Raw genomic sequence first — 13,482 nt, 5'->3', positions numbered from 1 at the left:
ACACCCCCGGTAGGTCTCACAGAGGACAAGACAGGATGGCTTCACAGTGAAGTCAGCTGCTGCAGAAGGCCATGCCTGCCTGCCACTCACTCATCATCCCCTGGACGCCCCTCCACGCCCTGGCCCCAGTGCCAGGCCTTGTGGCCTTGGTCAAGTCCCTTCATATCCCTTCGCCACAGTTCCCTTGCCAGGAAAATGTCAAGCTGGATTAGAAGCAGGGGGTGTGAACACAAATGTATTCATATCTACAAGAGTCACAACTGAGTTGGAATGGAAGGAGAGGGAGAAAGGCAGCATGACAGTTCCACTCCATTCAAGGGCCAGGGACTGTAGACCCTTGGATTAAGGCCATAGTTCTGACACTGTTTCCGGATGTCCGCATTGACTAAAGGATCTGAAATAAGACTTCAGACCACCTCTTCAGGAAAGTGCACATTTGCAAAGGCTTGCCCACAGGTTCTGGGGGCTCACATCCCCCATGGGTGAAACAAACCCCTTCTAGTTCTGACAGCCAGCAATACTCTGGGCCCTATCTCTAAGGACATGGCAGAGGCCCCACCCCTCTGCCAAGTTGGCCTTGCTTTCGGGACTGCCCAACCACATACAGATTTGTGGTCTGGTAACAAAAAAAGAAAAGACAAGGAGGCCAGCAAAAGTGATAGACATGTGTAGGCTGGAGGGTGGGTCAAAAAGAGGTGGAAAGGCCGAGAAAGCAGACTGAGGGGAAGACTTCTCCTGTGCAGACACTGTCCCCTCCTCTCCTCCGTGAAAGGCTCCCCTGGAAAGGTGGCTCTTCAGCAGGTAACCCACCTGCTGCCGGAGCTGAAAGTGACTGTTTACTCCTGCACACATTTCCCAAAACGGTCTATTGGTCTTTTCCGCAGTTGTTTTGCATGAAAAAAAAGGGTGGGGCTAGGCACGGTGCTCACACCTCTAATCCCAGCACTATGGGAGGCAGATGCAGGTGGATTGCTTGAGCGCAGCAGTTCAAGATCAGCCTGGGCAACATGGTGAAACCCCATATGCAAAAAAAAAAAAAAAAATATACAAAAATTAGCGGGGCATGGGTACACATGCCTGTAGAACCAGCTACTCGGGAGGATGAGGTGGGAAAATCACCTGAGTCCAGGAGGCAGAGGTTGCAGTGAGCTGAGATTGCACCACTGCACTCCAAAAAAAAAAAAAAAAAGTTGGGGGTGGGTTGGTCTCTGTAGTCTGGGGAAAGGCTGGGTGAGGCAAACTATTTACTCCGAGCCATCTCCTCCAGGCAAATAGGTTTGACAATTTCTTGGGGAGGTGGGGGGTGCTCTGCTGCCCTCCCTTCTGCCTTTGGGGACTGGTGGACCTGAAAAGCCACTTTGGGAACAGATTATGTTGTTTCAGCTCATGGTCTTCAGATGAGGAAACTGAGGCTCGGAGGGGTGAGTGACTGGCCAGAAGTTCCAGTCAGTTACCATTCACAGCGATTCTGCATAATAGGGTACAATTGACAAGCCCAGTCCCCCTGTGGCCTCCTTCCCTTCACACAGGAAGAGTCCAAAAAGGAGGTATTGTTATTATGAGCCTCAGTTTACACATGAAAAAAAATAAGCTTCTCAGACAGAAGCCCAGATGCAACACCTCCCTCTGGAACACCTTTCCAAGGGGAACAGGCTGCCCTTATAGTGTACTTGGGTTATGACTGGGGGCCTCTCAAAGATGACAGTCCAGCCCTTTGTGCTGCACGAGAATGTGGAAAATGGCAGGGAGTTGGAGATCAGGAAGCCTGAGTGCCAGCAGGCCGCTTTGGTTGGGCCCCAGGTACCACACGACCTGGGCAATCGACTTCACCGTCTCATCTGTAAATCAGAGGTAAGGCAGTGGGAACGTTGGCGGTAACCATGACTAGGGGCACCTTTTCCTGAGCACTTACTACGTGCCAGGAACTTTGCGCACTTCATCTTCTCAACCTATGGGGGAAGTAGTATGTTAGTTATTACTAGACTACTAGTAAGCCTGTTTTACAGATGTGGAGACCAAAGTCAGAGAAATTAAACATTACTTGCCCAAAGCTACCGAGCTCACAAAGAGCGGAGCTGAACCCAGGCAGCCTGGGAAAAGCATGAAACACATTAGTTGCCCGATAAATGCTGGCTATTATATTTATGGCAGACCTTTGGCAAGTTGTTTTAAGGATGTAAACAATAGCAGGAACACCAAAGCATTTTTCGATGGAACACCATTTTTTGATGGAAAACCCCACCCCTCCCAACCCTGACCACAGAACCCCTCACTCTCAGTGAGACACCCTGCTGTATGACCCACAGCCAATCCCACCACCACTCTGGGCTTTGGGTTTCCCCACATGGAAAATAAGAAGGTTGGACAGAGACCCTGTAAGCACGCGTCCCACTTGCACACACCAGGAAAGTGTTCAGGACTCTTCTCAGAGGTCTCTGTGCCCTGCCAATCCTCGACTAGGTTGCTGAATGGTTAGAGCTATGCGCTGTGCTTCCCAGCTGCGGTCAAGGTGCACCAGGGAGTAGGGTTGGGAGTTTGGGTGGGAGCCCTGTGGACAGGGCAAGGTCCAGGCACCTGGCATCTCCTCCCTTGTCCTGAGCCCAGCTGGCTCTTCCTAGTGTGCTCTCACCTAGGCTGACGAAGGTGACTCTCAGCAGGTGAATCCTAGGGCGGAGTGAGAAGGCCACCTCCCTGCTTCCCCATACACAGAGAAGTGCAGGCAAGACCAAGCCAGTGGGCCATTTGCTCTGCAAAGGACAAAGGTCAGCTCCTGGAGGGCTGGGGGGGAGGGGAGGGGGGAGGTACGGAAAGCCACCATCCCTAGATGGTTTCTGCTTTACTTTTTTTTTTTTTTTAAGACAGTCTTGCTCTGTCGCCCAGGCTGGAGTGCAGTGGTGCAATCTCGGCTCACTGCAACCTCTACCTCACCAGTTCAAGCAATTCTTGTGCCTCAGCCTCTCAAGTAGCTGGGACTACAAGCACACACCACCATGCCCAGATAATTTTTGTATATTTAGTAGGTTTTACTACTTTGGCCAGGCTGGTCTCAAACTCCTGACCTCATGACCCACCCGCCTCGGCCTCCCAAAGTACTGGGATTACAGGCGTGAGCCACCGTGCCCGGCCCCATTTTACTTCTCTCAAATTCACAATGCAACCACCCTGTAAAGACACATGGTGCTGGGCGGGGGCTCTAATGCCAGACCAGGAGTGTTCCATGCTCCCCTGGCTGCAGAGGATCTAGGAGTCTGAAAACTTCCCCTCCTTCATCCTCACCCTGAACACTCAGAAGTGAACCCCACCCCCAAAGTTCAGCTGGGCCTCTCATCAGAGCCGAAGAGCATTTATTAATGAGCTCAAGAGTGGCTAAGGGGGCTGTGCCAGGCCAACAGCACACACTCAATAAATGTTTCATGAGCTAATGGGCTGGCGGAGACAGGATTCCAGGCCCAGGTCGGTCACCCATTCGCTGCTGACCTTGGATGAGACCAAGTGTTTCTTTCCATGGTTCAGTTTCCTGGGCTAGGAAAGGAAAGGCCAGACCAGGTAACCCAATCAGTTCCCACTCATTTTATGCTACAAGCTTAGGAATGCAAAACCCAGAGTCAGAGAAGTTCAGAGTGGAAGGGGCTTTCCAGATCTCTCCCTGAAGCTCCTGAGCTAAGAGGAGGGCAGCAACTAAGTGGGAAGCTCCAGGGCACACCATCCCCATCCTCCCTGCCAGCCATCCCTTGAGGACTGGGAAGTAAGAATGGGTTGCAGGGAGAGAGGACAGATCTCCATTTAAGCCAGACACCAAAACAGAACTTTCGAAGAAAGAGCTGGGGAAAGTACAGTGTATGTATTTTAACACACTGCCCCATCAGAACAGCTTGGCCATTTCCTGATCTTCATTGAATTGGAGGCTCCAAGAGGGCAAGTATCTGGGTAAGACTGGTTGGGGAGGAGGGAGAGAGTTCTCAGGTCTCAGGGCCCTGGGCCAGGCAGCCTGAGCCCTGGCAGAAGCCCTGGCCAGCAGGGCCAGTGTGTGCATGTGTGTGCAGGTGTGCATGCATGTGCAGGTGTGCGCACACACAGGGCTGGGGGAGTATAAGACAGGTAACTGCCAACTAGGGAGCAGGCTTGGGGACAAATGAAGTTCCCCAACCCCTATCTCTAGGGGCAGAAGTCTCTGGAGGGTTTACTAGCCCCTGGAAATTCCAGACTTTCCCTGAAGTGCCTAGGGACAAATATCCCAAAGTCAGACCACTAGTCTCTGATGCTCCACTGCTACCAGCCATCGAGGTCCTGAGCCAGTCTCTGTCCCTCTGTGGACCTCGGTTTCCCTATCTGTACAGTGAAGGGTTTGAACTGGGTAATCTCAAAGGGCTATATCCACTCTGACAGTCCGGGATGCTGTCTATAGAAAAACACCACACCCACCATCACTCAGGCCCCCATCCTCAAGACCTAGGAAGGCAGTCCCCAGGCCCCTAGCTGGCTGTCTAGGGGTGGGGCTGGGCCTGGGGCAGAGCACAGTCCCCACACCGTCTGTCCTCAACAGCCTGCCACAGCCGAAACCTTCAAGTGGTTACAATTACAGCCGGGCTAACAGGATTAGGGGAGCATTGAAATCTAAGAAATCTAATTAGCTCAGACACCCCAGCCTCCCCCAGCACAATCCTCCAGTAACTCCGGCAGCTGGGCCTGACAGGCAGGGCCTGGGGCCCTCCCAAGCCACAGTCATTACCTGCACAGGTGTGCCAGGCTGGGCCAGGCTTCCTGGGGAGGTGCCAGCTCAGCCTGACGGGCTGCTCCCTGGCCTGAACCCCACCAGCTACAGCCTTGTCCTAGGGTGGCACTCAGCTGAGCTACAGAAAACCAGGCCAAAGGGTGGAGGCTACAAGGGGCAGAAGGAACCCAAGGTCTCACATGGAGTGGGTGTCCCACATAGCCTGGGACTGACTCAGCCTGAAGAGGGACTACAGAAACCACAGGATCCCAAAGAAGAGCACTGGGCTTCATGGGGACCTGGGGGGCTGGAAATACCTCTGCCTCCTGCTCCAGAGCCAGACAAGGGCATGAAGCCCCATGTATAGACCTATGTGCCCAGGGCAGTCAAGGCAGGATATGTGTCTCAAAGCAAGCTCTGGCTGTAAGACACTATGCCAAAAGAAAGGGATACAGCTGCTGGGGGCATGGACCATGTGCTGCCATATGGGAGGGGGAAGACAGGTGAGGCCCATCTGTGACCCTTCCTGAGAAGCACTCCTCCTTCACCTCATTCCCCCAGCACCCAGTTTTGGAGCCCATCCTGACTCTGCACCATGTCCCAGCCTGGCTAGAGCACTCACTCAGTGGACTGGAAAGGAGGCAGCGCAGGGGTTGGTATCGGTAAGGCCTGAGGTTCAGTCCTAACTTTGCCACCAGTTGTTTGACCACTCTGAACCTTGATTTTCTGCTCTGTTAAATGGGGATAATTCCAAATAGTAACTAGCTTACACAGTTGTTATTGGGGTTAAACAAAGATGGAAAAAGCTTCTAAATCCACCAAGTACCATACAAAGGAGAGGGGCTGTGGTTATTACTGTCATCACGCGCCCCGTGGCAGGCAGCCAGCTGGTAGTGGTTAATTATTTATTTGGACTGATCTTCCTGCTGGCACTGGACTGTGGGCTCCTGAGGAACAGGAACTGTCTTCCACAGTTCTGGTCTCTCTAAGACACAGTCTTTATCCACAGGGTAGACACTCACAGTCGACACCTGTGGCATCCATGCTGGGCCTCTGACCCAATCCCACCCCTCATCATGCTCCCCCTTCCTTCTCATACCCTGCTCCAAGGCAAGTGCCCAGAGGCAAACCTGGCACACAAAGGCAGATGACAGGGAGCCCCCCAGGCAGACCCTTCCCCCGTCCCTGCCCCCCACAACAGGTCATTCCCAATAAGGGCTAGAAGCAGCCATTTGAACATGTCCTCCTACCTAGGGGCCTGCCTAGGCACTGGTCTTGAACCCACGATCATTCAGGAAAGAAGGAGTCTATGGTCTGGAGGGCCCCCAGCATCTCAAGCCCAGAGAGGGGTCAGGAGGTGTGGATTTGCAGAAGGCATGCAGCAGAACATGTTAACACTCACAACTGCCCCACTGAAGGCAGAGGCTTCCAGGAGGTAATGAGTACCCTGTCCTGGGGGGGCATGCAAGCCAAGGCTGGACAATCAGCTGCCAGGGAAGTAGGTCTAGATGAGAGCAGCTTCAGGAAAATGCTTCCAGCACCTGCAATCTAACCCCTTTCATGTTCTACCCATTCTGTACACAGAGCCTCCCAGGCCTTCAAGGGGCACATGCCTAGGGAACTCATGCCCACATCTGCCTCATTCTCCCAGCAACCATGTGAGATCAGAGGAGTTCTGCCCTCAGACCCATTTTACAGATCAGGAGACTGAGGTCCAGCACGGGAGAGTTACTGGCCCAACATAGATAGCAAGTAACAGCCTCCTGACACCTTGGTCCTCTCACCCATCTCCTTGGGTAATAGGGAGACCCTCTCAATCATGATGGGGTCTGGCCTCTCCCCAGAGCCTAGGCCTAGGACTGCTTTTCTCAGTCTCCTCCCCTCATCCTCTCTAAGGGTAGGGCCCAACCTCAGAATCCCCCAGAGCTTACAGCTAGGCGAGTTGCTGCCTCCCTATCCTGGGGGAGTCTTAAGGACAAAGAGCACTCCCCCATAGGGCATGGGCAGAGGGCACTATGTCCTGCTAAGAGGTCAGAGCCGTCGCCAGGCAAGGCTGCAGCGGTGTCCTGGGTAATTGTGGCAGCCTGGCCTTTGTTGTCCACACAAAACCTAAGGAGACTCATAAAGACCAGGCAGCAGCGACAGGGGCTGGGCCAGGGCCCTGGGGAGCAAAGTTATGAATGAAAATGTAGGGGACCCAGCCACAACCCTGCAGGCCCTGCTTCTTGGTCCCATGACCAAATGCCCACAGAAGCTTCTAGAAATTAACTGGTTGGTGCCCGAATTTCTTACAACAATGCCTCACCCTGAGGCCAGGGTCATGGACACTCATTGAATCCTCAGGGTCAGTGGTTTTATAGGCAGGTACTCTCCTGAGGAAACTCTCAGGATGCAGCAGGCTTCAGAATGCCTTCCTTCCTAAATCCCTTCACCCCTCCCCCTATCAGGAAGAAACAGGAAAAAAAGTGAAGTTTGCAGGTCTTCTCAGTTGGGTCCTTGCCCCTGCAATTTTTTGGAATGAGTCAAGCATGGACACCTGTCCTATGTTGGAGGCATATCTATGGGGGCCAGGGATGGAGACAGAGTTGTTATTGTAGCTAGGGAAGTGAGTGTGTGTGCGCGCGCCAGGGAGAAACTGGTTCTGTCGCCAAACCCTGCAGTCTCTGGACCTTTCTTCATTTTGCCCCTGGCTGTGAGAGGAACAAGAACCCTCCTCCCCACTTTCCTCAGGAGGGAAAAGGGACATTTTGTCCCCACAAAGAAGCCAGCAACCCTTTTCTGCATAGACAAAGCTATTTATTCATAAGTCTGGCAATTTCTTATTCCCAACTCTTCTCAGTGAGCCCTACCCAAAATGCCAAATCCACCTCTTGAGTCCACTCCTACTGCTCCCTTCTCCTCCCCCCACCCACCCCCACCCCCAGTCACTGCCACCAAGTCTCAGAAGTCTAAACTTTTGAGATTTATATGTGAAAACAGCATTTCATAACCTCGTGATTTGGGACAAGGAGACGCTTCTGTCCTTTGGGAGAAAACAAAACCCAACCGAAATCATAAAGCTCAGAAGAAAACACCATCTCCCTCCAAATGCATTCCCTGGGCCTCCAAGTCACACGTGCTCTGTAGCAGATAGGGCTTTCAATGTGTCTTTTGTTTGATGCTGGTGTTTCAACATCCTCGACTTGAAGAGGGAAAGGTCAGCTCAAGGCTCGGGGTATTCACAAACCCACCCGGCCCCTGCACCCGGGCCAGGAGCCAGCAAGTGAGGGGCCAGGAATTTCCCCTACTCGGGATCCCCTCACAAAGCAGCAGGGGCTGAGAAGGCTAAGAGCCTGCTCTCTCATCTCAACTTCCCCGATAGCTCAACAGCAGATTCACACTCCCTGGACCATACAAGCGCCAGCGAAGGCAGGCTGGAATTCAACAGCGCCAAGCTGCCCGGCTGGCTCTCCAGTCCCAGCGCCTGCCTCTTTATCTGTACCTTCAAAAACAGTAATAAGCAAACCCAGGCACCTCTGGGAACAGCCTCTGGCCTCCTGCCCTGCCCTCTGTAACCAGCCTGTCCTCACACCCACCAGGGAGGAGGAGTCGGCACTGGTTAACCCTCTGGTCTACCAGGCCCGATTCCCAGGTTGCAGCAGGGAGACAAACTGTTGCTCAAGAAAATCCTTCAGAAAACCCTTGGCACCAGGAGGCAGCTCGGAGCGGCTCTGCACCCGGCACGGAGCCAGGGGCTTCCACAGGCGGCCGCCCACTGTCCTTTTAAATCTTTGGGGCTGGGCCCTACTCTCCCATGCCCTGGGCTGTCCACCCAGAGGTCTCCAAATGTCCGTGGCAGAGCACAGAGGAGGGAAAGGCTGGCCGAGCCATGCCCTCACCCCGCCAGCCCAGCCGCCAGCTTCTTGGAGGACCTCTGAGAGAACATTTGTTTGGGCTGCCAAGTTAAATCTTCCTCCCTCATGTCAGGGCATTGGAAAAGCAGTCAGGGAAGAGGAGAAGGGGGAGAGCGCGCGGGGGAAGGAGCAGCGGGAGGGAGGGAGGGAGGCAGGCAGGCGGGCAGGCTCAGAGCCCCAGTTACTCGGGCACTGCCTGCCCAGGAAGCTGACGGCTCCCCGGCAGGCGCAGCCAGGGCTCTGGGCACCGAAGCAGGGACCCAACCGCCAGGCCTCCCCGGTCAGGCAAGAGTGAGTGCCAAGCACCCTTGGCCCACCCGGGAGCGACCCTCACTCTGTGACCTGCTGGAGGGACGAGGTGGGAAGGGAAGGCAGAGGAGGAAAAAGTTTGCTGCAGGTAGAGGGGTAGGGCAGGGCGGCAGTGCCGACGGGCTGTCCCCCGGGGAGGGATGGGGGCCCCAGGACGGCTGCCCTGGCGCGCTCCCGTCCGCCAGCCCTCCCGCCCGAGTTGTTTACATTCCTGGAGTGTCTTTTAAACCAGGGGCTGAGGCCGGCTCCTGGCCTTCTCCGGCGGCTCCGGGGCAGTCTCCCGTGAAAATCTGCTGGCGCACAATGGCCAGGAAGGCGGCCGCCCCTCGCCCGTGCCCCCACCGCTCCAGGGCGGGGAGCCTGCCCTCAGCACCGCGCCCTCTCCCCGCCCGGCCGGCTTCCTGGACAGATGTCCCCGGCAAGGGGGCGACGCACGCCCGCTGCCCGCGCCCTAGACGCCGAGGCCGCGCTCCCCACTGTTTTTTCCCCAGCCCAGACGCCAGGAATGTGAAGCAAGCTTCCAGAGCCCGCCTCCCCCACGACCCCGGCTCCAGCCCCGGTCCCCCAACCTCCGCCCCGGCTGGCCTCCCACTCCCCCGGGGCCACCGCCGCCGGAGACGGAGAGGAAGAAAGAACACGGGGAAATTACTTTCGTATTTGCAACGCGCGCGCACACACACACACGCACATCTTCCCCCTGGGCTCCCCTCCTGGCCGGGGCAGCCCCGTCCAGGCACTGGTCTGAGCGCCCCTTTGGCTCGCGAAGCCCTACGAGAAACCCCTACACACACCCCGCCGCGTTCCTCGTTTGTACCGCGCGCCGCCTTTCCCCGGGCAATTCCCACACAAACAACTTAACCGCGCCCCCACCTCCCATTTACAAAAGTGTGTGTTTTCCCTGGAAATTCAAACGCACAACTTAACACCACCACCCCTTGCCACCCTGAAATCCGGCGCCTTCCCCAGCGGTTCCTGTACACACACGGGCGCACAAGTTCGCATCTCCCCAGAGGAGGCGAAGGAGACCAAGGCGGTCCTTTCCTCCCTCCTCAGATACCCGGTCCTGCCCGGCCCCCGGGTGCAGGGAGCGAGGGCTGGAGGCGCGCCGGCAGGAGGCGGGCACCGGTTCCGCGCGCGCACGACCACACTTACGCCCCGCACACCCTGACAAACCCAGCCCCCGCGCACAGCCCAAGCCGGCTCCGCGCAGCCGGGAGCTTGCCGGCCGCTGGGCCTCCGCCCCCGGCCACCAAGGGGAGCGGAGCCCGCGCCGCCGGCCGGTCGCCCCGCCCCGGGGGACCCTTTAAGGGAAAAGCCCCAGCACCCAACACCCCACGCTTGCACCCCGAGAGTCCCCGGGGAGCGGGAGGTAGCCCCGGAGTCAGCGGGCGCCTGGCTTTGGCCCCAAACTTACCGGGCGCTGCGAGCGCCGCCGCCGCCGCTGGAGGACGCGCCGCCGCCACCGCCGGGTAGGGCAGGCTCGGGCCGGGAGGAGCGCAGCGAGGGCGCCGAGATCCGCTCGGCTCCGGCTCCTGCTCCGCGCCGGCTGGGGTCACCGCGCTGCGCCGGCGTTGCTCGCTCGCTCAGCCGCCCGATCGCTGCTCGCCCGCCTGCCGCCCGGCCGCCCGCTCTCCCCGGCGCCCGCCGCCGCCGCTCGCTTTTTTAATGTCCACAGACAGTGAAAAGGAACTCGGCGTTAGGGGGTGAGTAAGTGAATCAACTCGCCCGGAGCCGAGCAAGTTGAAGTGTCAGATTACATTGGCTATTCTATTTCCAAAGGGCCCCGCGCCGCCGGCCGCCCACAAAAGCCGGTGCGGAGTCTGGGCGGAGCGGAGCGCCGCGCCGCCTCCGACGCTCGGCTCGACTCTGCTCCGCTCGGCTTGGCTCGCGCTTTGCGCTCGCTTTCCCTTTTCCTTTTCGCCTCTCCTCGTTCTCTCCTTCGCCTTTCCTTTCCCTTCTCTTCCTCTCTTTCTTCCCCGCTCCTCGGTCTCGGCGCTCTCCCAGCTTTTCTCCTCAAGGCTCCTCGTTCCCCGCTACGCCGCCAGTCCTCTCACCTCCTTCCTTACCCTACTCCCTCCGCTACTCCCTGACTCCCCCTGCAGCTCCCAGCCCCCCTGCAGGCCCCAGCCCCAGTAAGTTTGGAGAGGGAGAGAAATGCTGAGCCGAGGTAGCGACTACCTTGGGGAGGAAGCCAAAATCACTCTGCTCACCCGACAGCCCCTGCCCCACGCTGGCACGCCCCAGCCTGGAGTGCACTCGTGGCCCCGGGAGCTGTCAGGTACCCTAATTGGGGGCGAGCGAGTTGCTAACTGGATCTCCAAAGCCTTCCCCTGGAGGAGACTTTGTAATTGTTCCTACAGCCCGGGGACTGGTGGGTGGGACGGGAAGAGGACCACCACCAGGACTTTGGGGGATACTAGAGGGCGGTCCCCCTACAGCTGTCAGGGAGCGGGGATAGTTGCGCACAGTTGATCCGCGGCACCAAGCACAGCCCAGAGGCGCGTGGATTCCCCTAGGCCCGGCGCGGAGCGCCCGGGGCGCTGTCCGCGCGGGTTATGTGGGAGCTGCTAGGCTAGGTCCCGGCCCTCTGTCCCGGACTGGGCACTGCCAGAGGGAGCGGAGAGCTAAGGTACTCACGAGGCGCAGTTGGGTGCACCCACTCGCGGGAGTTCCCCTAGCCGACCCACCCCCGAGAGCATCCAAGTACGCGCCCACTTTGGCTCACGTCCACTGCCACTCTCACGGAAACTCCTACACGAACGGCACACACGTTCGCTCCCTCAGCATTGCAAACACGCTCCCCCCCAAACCACAAACGCGCCCCCACACAGTCGCTTACTTTCCCTCACTAAGATGCCCGCTTACACGGCCACAGCAGGCACGCTCAGAGACACGCTGTTGCACACTTACACCCATCGCTGTGCACAACACTACATACACTCAAAAAACAAAACACGAAACGTTCCCCTGGGCGCTAAATCCTCACGTTCACGTACACACACACACGCCTTCCTCTCCCACTTCCTCTTCCATATCCCTTCCTCAAGGCCCCCCACCCCTGATTTTCGGCACCATCAGTCCCAATCATAATTGGCGCCCGCGCTGCCCCCTTTGGACACACACACGCGCGCACGCACGCGCTCCCCTCCCCGGCAGGCGGGGGCGGCTTCGGCCGGGAGCCCGCGGAGCCGGCTTCGGATTCCAGGTGTGGCGGTGATTCCGCGCTCCACGTTTTGCAGGCTGCCGCCGTGTCGGAGGCGAGGCAAGGAAGGGAGCTGGAATAACAAAGGCAAGTTGGGGAGAGCGCAAGGGGGCGCAGCCCCGGCCGGGCTGCGGGGGGAGCCTTGCACTGTCGGGGCTTCGGAGGCTGCAGAGTCGCGGGCGCGGGGAGCCGGAGGTGGGGGAGGAAGAGGGGGGGAGAGGGGCGGGGCGGAGGCGTGACGTCAGAGAACAATGACACCGCCGGGGGCGGGCACCCGGAGGCGGCCAGGGCGGGGGTCTCCCCCGGGGCCTGGGGCGGGCCAAAGATGTCCAGGCCCGGCCCGAGCCGCCTCCTGATTGACGAGGCCCGCAAGGGAGTGCGGACGTGCAGCACAGACTTGCGGGTCTCCCGGGCCTCTTGGGCGGTGATCAGCGCGGACCTTGGGCCAACCGGGGAAGCAGGCCGGAGCTCTACCCCCACCCCCATTTTAGAACATCCTTCTGAGGGCTTCGCTGACCTCGGCTTGAACTCCTTCAGAGCCGGAGAGATCACTCCTTCCACCACCGAGGGAGAGAAGGCAAAATGAATTTGCCAGCTTTGAATTCATTCTCAAGGCTCCGCTAGTCTGACAGCCGGTGAACTCAGTCTGGAATTTCTGAGAGCTCAGAAAACTGCTGCTTAGGTCCACCCGGGCGTGGGGGACGGGGTGTATGGGGGCGCAGGCGGGGTGGGGGGAGCGCTATTTTATTTTCCCCAGGGGAAATTCTGCCTCCCTCTGCCATTGGGTGCAAGAAAAAGCACTCCTCTGGGGCCTCAGTGTTCCTACCTGTCACATGGACATGGACTGTGATCACTGCTGCTCTCCCACCCCCACCCTCCCTGTAGCTGGCAGCTGAGCATCCCTGGAGAGGGTGGGTGGTATGAAAGCACTTCCAGACCTCTAGGGACACCAGGGAGTCATGGTCCCAGCACATTCCTGTGGGAGGGAGCCCCTCCACCTTAGCCTGTGGGTGGCCTAAGTTCACAGGTAGGTACACCAGGGCCACCTGTGAAACCTCTGGAGGTAGGAATTCAGCTTGCAGAATGGTAGCTGGAGCCACAGCTGTCCCACTCCCAGCAATCCACAGCATTGCAGCAGTGGCAGCAGCCACCCCATACCCAGGTCCAAAATCCCAAAAGAGAGTTTCTGGGTATTTAAGGACTTGGGATTCGATAATCCAGCCCAGCCAACAATTAGACTAGTTCTTGTTGCCTTAATGACCAGCTAGGTCTGGAGGCCCAGCCCTCTCAACCTTTCTGTCCAGATTCCTCATAAGTACCCAGGGCCTACCCACCTCCAGGAATTGGGGGATGCAGGTGACCTCGGA

The 13,482-nt window shown here is 57.8% G+C and overlaps 1 protein-coding gene across 4 annotated transcripts in view; it reads right to left on the bottom strand.

The window, feature by feature from the left end:
• Positions 1-10,979, bottom strand: part of ZMIZ1 (zinc finger MIZ-type containing 1) — a 246,519-nt gene extending 235,540 nt beyond the window's left edge. For all 4 annotated transcript variants that reach the window (XM_033209225.1, XM_033209230.1, XM_033209226.1 and 1 more), the window contains exon 1: positions 10,328-10,979. The gene's annotated coding sequence lies outside the window, so the exon portion shown is untranslated. The remainder of the gene's footprint in view (positions 1-10,327) is intronic.
• Positions 10,980-13,482: the final 2,503 nt, after the last annotated feature.

Source organism: Trachypithecus francoisi, unplaced genomic scaffold (genome assembly GCF_009764315.1).
Source record: "Trachypithecus francoisi isolate TF-2019V2 unplaced genomic scaffold, Tfra_2.0 Lachesis_group9, whole genome shotgun sequence".
NCBI classification, from domain to species: Eukaryota; Metazoa; Chordata; class Mammalia; order Primates; family Cercopithecidae; genus Trachypithecus; species Trachypithecus francoisi.
This window is presented reverse-complemented; position numbering and strand designations above follow the sequence as displayed.